This window comes from Dermacentor variabilis, chromosome 2 (assembly GCF_050947875.1).
Source record: "Dermacentor variabilis isolate Ectoservices chromosome 2, ASM5094787v1, whole genome shotgun sequence".
Lineage (NCBI taxonomy): Eukaryota > Metazoa > Arthropoda > Arachnida > Ixodida > Ixodidae > Dermacentor > Dermacentor variabilis.
Window position 1 is genome coordinate 243,020,091 of NC_134569.1, and position 6,523 is coordinate 243,026,613.

The following is a 6,523-nucleotide window of genomic DNA, read 5'->3' on the forward strand; positions in this document are numbered from 1 at the left end:
ACGGCAGAAGACTAGGAGGGGCGATGAAATTAGGAAATTTGCGAGCGCCAGTTGGAATCCGTTGGCGCATGACAGGGGTAATTGGAGATCGCAAGGAGAGGCCCTCGTCCTACAGTGGACATAAAATAGGCTGATGATGATAATGATCTAAAGAGAGCAAAGTCATCCTTTTACTGAAGTAAGTCCTCGCACATAGGGAAGAACTCTAAGAAGATATCTGGGAAAAAATGAAACTCTCATAGGTAACAAAACTAACAGAACACCTCTTGAAATGCTGATAAATGGTTTTCTTTATACTGGAGTTGTGTGAGGAAACAAATTAAATGCACATTTCCTGGAAGTGGGCAAACATACAGGCTCAAACCCCCTCCCCAATAATACCTCCCTTACGTCATTCACGCACACATGAAATTCTGACTCGATGTTTCCGACACCAACAGCAGAAGCAGAAATTACAGCCATTATTCGTTCTCTAAGAAATACTTGTGCTTCGGGGGACGATTACCTTTCACCATTGCCAATTAAACATTCTGTTTGTTGCTTTATAGGACCGTTGGCTTAGATATTTAAAAAGATGTTGGTTACTGGAGTGTTCCCGGATATACTAAAGGTAGTCCATGTTACTGTTGTTTTCAAAGGCGGAAAGAAAACAGAATTCGGCAATTACCAGCGTATTTCGGTTCTGCCAGTCTTTTTCTAAGGTTGCTGAAATTGGATTGGTAAAACGTTTATTTGAGCCTGCAGTAAAACACGCGCTGGCGCGCGCGCTCCGGACGGGGCCTACATAGTCCTCTGGACGCTCGACGCGCGGCCAGCGTTTGCTGGCCATTTCTGGCTCGCTGGGTCCCTGCCGGCACAGCGCCTCGATGACCTGCTGGACAGCCCAGAGTTGTTCTTTTTGGTTGTAGCTCCCTGCGGCTGCTTCGAGTCGCGGGGGGATCCTCCCAGACTTGGCTTCTTACTGGTACTTGGTGCAATTCCACAGCCTGTGTGCGAAGCCGGCCGTCTCCCTTCGGCAGACTCTGCACTTGTCGGGTGCGTCTCGGGATACATTCTGTGCATCGGCTACGGGCTGGGGAATGAACCCGTCTGCAGCTGTCTGAATAAAACGGCTTGGTCTCGACTCAGCCCCGAGCAAAGGGGGTTGGAGGGTTCTGCGAGCCAGGCGGAAAGCCTTGCTTATCTCGTTGTATTCTGTCATTCGGTCCTTGGTGGTGAACCACAGCGGCCAGTCTACCGAGGCGCGGTCAGTTAGCGCGTGCGTCTCCGCGTGTGCTGTCTCGTGGTTGGCGTTGCGGTCCAACGCCGTGCCCGAGTGTATCGGGAACCACTTGATTCTCACTTGTCATTTGCTGCCGTCGTCGTTCTTTGATGCCTGCAGTATGCGTACCGCTTCCTTCGCTATCCAGCCTCTGGCGCAATTTCGCACCGCGCTGGCCAGGGCGATGGCCACCTCCTCCGCTTGCTCTGCCTTGGTGCATCGCATGCTAGCAGTCGTGCGAACGGTGCCGGTTGTGTTGAAGACGGCCCTGGTGAAGCCGTGTAGCTTGGCCTACTCAGCCGCGTCCACGTAGTGTGCGTGTCTGTCGGCCGCGTGCTGGTCTTTCAGCGCCTTCGCTATCCACGGTCTCCTCCATTTGTTATACTCCGGGTGCGTGTTCCTCGGCATCCGGTCCCCTCTGGTGTTGCCCCTGATCTCATCGGGTACGGGAAGCTGCGCCTGCTCCTTGCCTTGGTATCCAATTCGCAGGTTGCACAGAATTTTCTGGCCGGCCTTGGTCGTAGAGAGCCTTTCGAGTTGAGCGGCGCGTTGGGCATCGACTATCTCATCTAGTGTGTTGTGCGCCCCTAGCTGCAGGAGATGGTTGGCGCTCGTTGTTTTGAACAGCCCCAGTGCCGTCTTGTAGGCTGTGCGGATGAGTACATCTGTCTTGTTTTTCTCGCTCTTCTTCCACTTGTGGTAGGCCGCCACGTGCGCTACGTGGCATATGACGGACGAGTGGACGAATCTGATCAGGCTCTCTTCCCTCATTCCGCTTTTCTTGGTCGAGACTCGCTCGAGTAGTCTAATAGAATTCGCCGCTTTCGCCATGAGCCGGGTGACGGTCTCGCCATTTCTGTCGTGCGTCTCGATCGTCATTCTCAACTGTCTGATCTTGTTGACTGTTGGAATTACGTTTCCTTCTCTGGTCTTGACTTTGATTGCCGCGTACTCTTCGGGCTGCTCTTGGGGTTTGCGGTGCTTGATGGGCGGGTATACGAGGAGCTACGACTTGTTCAGCGAGCGTCTGAGCCCCGTTCCATCGAATTGGTCTTAGATTGCGTCTACGGCCGCCTGTAGAGTGGATTAGATGTTGGCATCGCTGCCCCCTTCCACACACAGCATTAAGTCATCTGCGCATATCGTGTATCGGAATTCTTTGGTGTTCCTGAGCCTTTCGACCACTCCTATCATCACCACGTTGAAAAGCATCGGCGAGATGACCGATCCCTGAGGTGGCTGTGCTTCCCAGCTTCGTCTCCTACGCTTGGAGGTACTCCGCTCTGAGCTCGGCCGCTCTGCCCATGAGAAAGACTTTGATGTAATTGTATAATATCTCTCTCATGTTGAGGTTCGAGACTTGGGATAGGATCGCCGAGTGCTTCACCTTCCCCAAGGTGCTCTGCAGATCGAGGCCCAATATCGCTTTGTTGTCGCCGGTGTTGCCATCGCTGATGTGGGGCTTAAGTTGTATCATTGCGTCCTGGGTATTGAGATGCTGCCTGAAGCCGATGATCGTTTCCGGGTAGAGGTCTTCTTTCTGGAGGTATTCTCGCCACCTGTTGAGCAGGACGTGTTCCGCCACCTTGTCCACGCAGGACGTGAGCGATATGGGTCGGAGGTTGTCAGTGTCGAGTGGCTTGCCTGGCTTGGGGATCATGATGGTCTTAGTCTCCTTCCACTACTTCGGCAGCGTTCCCATTTTCCAGCATTTGTTGTAGTCCTCGTGAGGGATTTGTCATCGAGCTTCGTAAGTGCCTTGTTGGTGCTGCGGTCCGGCCCTGCCGCCGACCTGCTGTTGAGGTCCTGCAGCGCCGTGCCAACCTCTTCTACGTCTATGTCTCTGTCGAGACGCTCGTTGGGCAGCCCCCGCACGGCTCGTGGCGCTCCGTGGGCGTAGTCGGCAGCTATCTGTCGCTGATGCGCTTCGTCACCTTATCGGCTCCGTGTTTCATGACTTCCCGATGGATGAGTTTCGCCAGTCGGTCCCTTCGGTGTGACTTAGTCTTAGTTTCGTCGAGCAAATGCCTAAGCAAGTTCCATGTTTTGCCAAGGTGCATCTGGCCATCGGCGGCGTTGCATATCTCGTTGCGCTGTTGCGCACATAGCGTGCGACAGTGTTCCTCAATTTCTCTGTTGAGTTCTACGACTATCTTTTGTAGCCTACGATTGAGGCGTTGCTTTTCCAATCTGTTGAGAATGGACGGCTTGGATTCAATGAGGTGGGCCACTCGGCTGCCCATTCAGTTAGTTTCAAGGTCTGTTTCTATGTCCTTGGTTGAGTTTCGAACGTCTTGGACGATATTGCTGGTCCACTTTTCGATGTCATCGATTTCGGTCTCTTCCTCCTCCTGATTTCTTTTATTTCTCAAAGCGGTCGAATCGACCCACGTATGTTTCCTGACGTTAGTACTGCTCTGCTCTACTATGAGGATTTCTACGATCATGTGGTCGCTGCCGACGTCCACCCTTCTGTTCCTCCTCGTGATCGTGATCGATTCGTTGTTCTTGACGAACGTGAGGTCAGGGGTGATATCTCGGGGCACAGAGTTGCCAGTTCTCGATGAAGGTATAGTCGAGTTCCGCTGCGTCTTGGGACAGGTATCTGCCTTCTGCATTGCTCTTGACGTAGTCCCACGCCGGCTCCATTGCCTCAATGCCGCCGCACGCGATCAGCGTGTCCTGGCCGTCCGTCGTGCTTGCCTTGCGGAGAATGGCTTTGAACTTCTGCAGTCTCTGCGATGGGTTGCTGTAGATGCTCGGAATGAAGATGCTGTTTTTTCTTTCCTTGGTCGGTATAAGTTCGGTGAGCGTGTGTTCGATCCTGCTTAGCCGGTGTTCAACGAAGGTGAGTCCCTTTCTGGCCAGGGTGCACAGGCTTTTCCGTCGGGCGGGCCTGCGTGCACCCTGCAGCCGGGGAGGGACGGCTTGCCCGTGAGTGTTTCTTGGAGTAGAAGCACGTTGGGATTGCGCGTGGCGTGTTCGATGTGCTGCTGGACGACTGCCCTCTTCTTGACGAAGCCGCGGCAGTTTCACTGCCACGCTGGTATGCCGGTCAAGTTGGAGGCCATGATTATCTTATTCGCAGTTGCTGAACGAATAATTTACACGCATCTTTTTCGTTTCTTTTCCTCCAAGAATGTGATCAGTTATCGTCAATATGGCTTCCGACCGAGCAAGATGACTAAGACCGCATTACTTTTTATAAAAATTGTCTTAATTCAAAACATTGAAATGAAAATTTTTACTACTGGTCTCTTTCTAGACTTGAGCAAAGCGTTTTATTCTGCCCAACAAGATATTCTTCTAACAAAATTAGAAATTTACGGAATTCGTGGCATCGCTAAAGACCTAATGGAAAGATACTTGACAGGAAGACAACAGTACAAAAGGCTACATAACAAGACTTGCTCTGACCATGGAATATTAAAATATGGTGCGCCTCAGGGATCCATATCAGGACCTCTCCTATTCACTATGTATATAAATGACATGGTGAAAATTTCTTCAGCTTCGAACATTATCCCTATACGCTGGCGATACTAACATCATGTTTTCTGGCTCAGACCTAAAAGAACTTGAGCAGCAAGCTAATATGAAATATGTAATATTATTGTAATATGTTTACAGAGTATACTTTAAGCTTATCAGGGACTCCGTTTGGCCATCGACTCCGTGTCAATGTGCCCAGAACTCTAAGAACTTTATAGCTATCTCTTGATCAACCTATTTAATTGTGACCGAATAATGCCCATATAGCTGCAAAATAAAATAATATAGTTCTTGTCACTGTCACTTCCTCTGCCCATTCAGGCAGGGGTAACCCCGACATGCCGTAAGCAGTGCCGGTGACATGTCCTGTTTTGTATGTGAGATCGTAGTTTGACAACACATGTCAACAAAGATGTACTCGCACAGCAGTCGTAAGGCTTGCCGGGCGCTCAGGGACAAAGACTGGCGTCAGTAGCTAGCAATAAGTTAGAATTTTGAACATTTGAAGCACAGGAATTTATCAATATTATTTTTTTCCAAGAATAATTCCTAGTCCCTGCACCTCGATTTGCACGTCGCTGCACGCAGTCGAGTTATTTAACGAGTTGCTAAGGCAGCAGTTTCTTCGTACCTTGAACCCCGCCCAGAAACACAGCTCATAAACTATATTTATTCACATGCATAACATGCAAGATGCAAGTCGTTCATGACGTAAATGATGGTAACTAAAATTAAATTCTGAAGTTCTACCTGCGAGACCTACTACCTCCGAAAACCCGCATAATTTTGATTACCCTGGGGTGCACTTTAAAGATTAACGATTAACTTCGTGTGTTGTCGACAAATTTGATTTCGCCCTGCCATCTGCTAGCCGCCTGGTTAGCTCAGATGGTAGAGCGGCTGCCCCGGAAAGGCGGTGGTCCCGGGTTCGAGTCCCGGACCAGGACGAATTTTTCTTCAACTCTGAGGCTTTTCTTTCGAGGAACCCGTATGTGTTTCCTTTGTAGCAATTTCTACGAACGGGTGGATGTCTGATTTTCCCTTTATTACTTACTTCTCTCCACCTTGCGGGTTTCCGCAGAACTACTACCTCAGGAACTCAGTAACGTGAAAAATATGGCAGATAAGTAATAACCATGCATATCCTTAATAATCCCTTAATTAGTACTTATAGAGGAAGCACTTCAATTCCAAGAATTGAGGAATCAAAGTCGTATTATTAACTCAACAAAAACTTCTTAAACAAAATCGTTTTGGGTACTACAACCTACAGTACTTTGGCACTGCGGGCGGCGCCCAGTATGGCAGTAAGAAATGAAAAGTATGGCGGCGCCCAGTAAGAAATATGAAATGTTGGACCAGTGACGTTGATCCCTCAACCCTCTCCACTGTGAGTGCAGACCAACAGGTTTCGTTGGCACGGGCTTCATCGCGGTCTTTTTTTATATGGTGACGCCAAGAATCGACGCGAAGTGTGCTCTTATCTGTTCGCAATCTTTTGGTGTTACCGCAGCTCGCATAAACAAGTTTGCCCGTATAGCAGCAAATAAAAACAAGGCTTTAATGATCAGAATGAAGAGAACTCGTAATTGTCATAGCATTTGCGCCCGAGCAGCAGGGAGGCAGGTGGCGTTTTCCGTTTTTCTAATACGGTGGGGAGATCATCGTCACTGAGACACAATTTGATTTCAGTTTTCGTTCAGGGCTGTCCACAGCCAAAATACTGGTGGCCATAGTACCTACGATGATTTTTGTGAAGTTGTTGTTCAG

The 6,523-nt window shown here is 49.6% G+C and overlaps 1 pseudogene; it reads right to left on the reverse strand.

The window, feature by feature from the left end:
- Nucleotides 1-205: 205 nt before the first annotated feature.
- On the reverse strand, nucleotides 206-4,332 carry LOC142570739 (uncharacterized; annotated as a pseudogene).
- Between the last annotated feature and the right edge of the window lie 2,191 nt (nucleotides 4,333-6,523).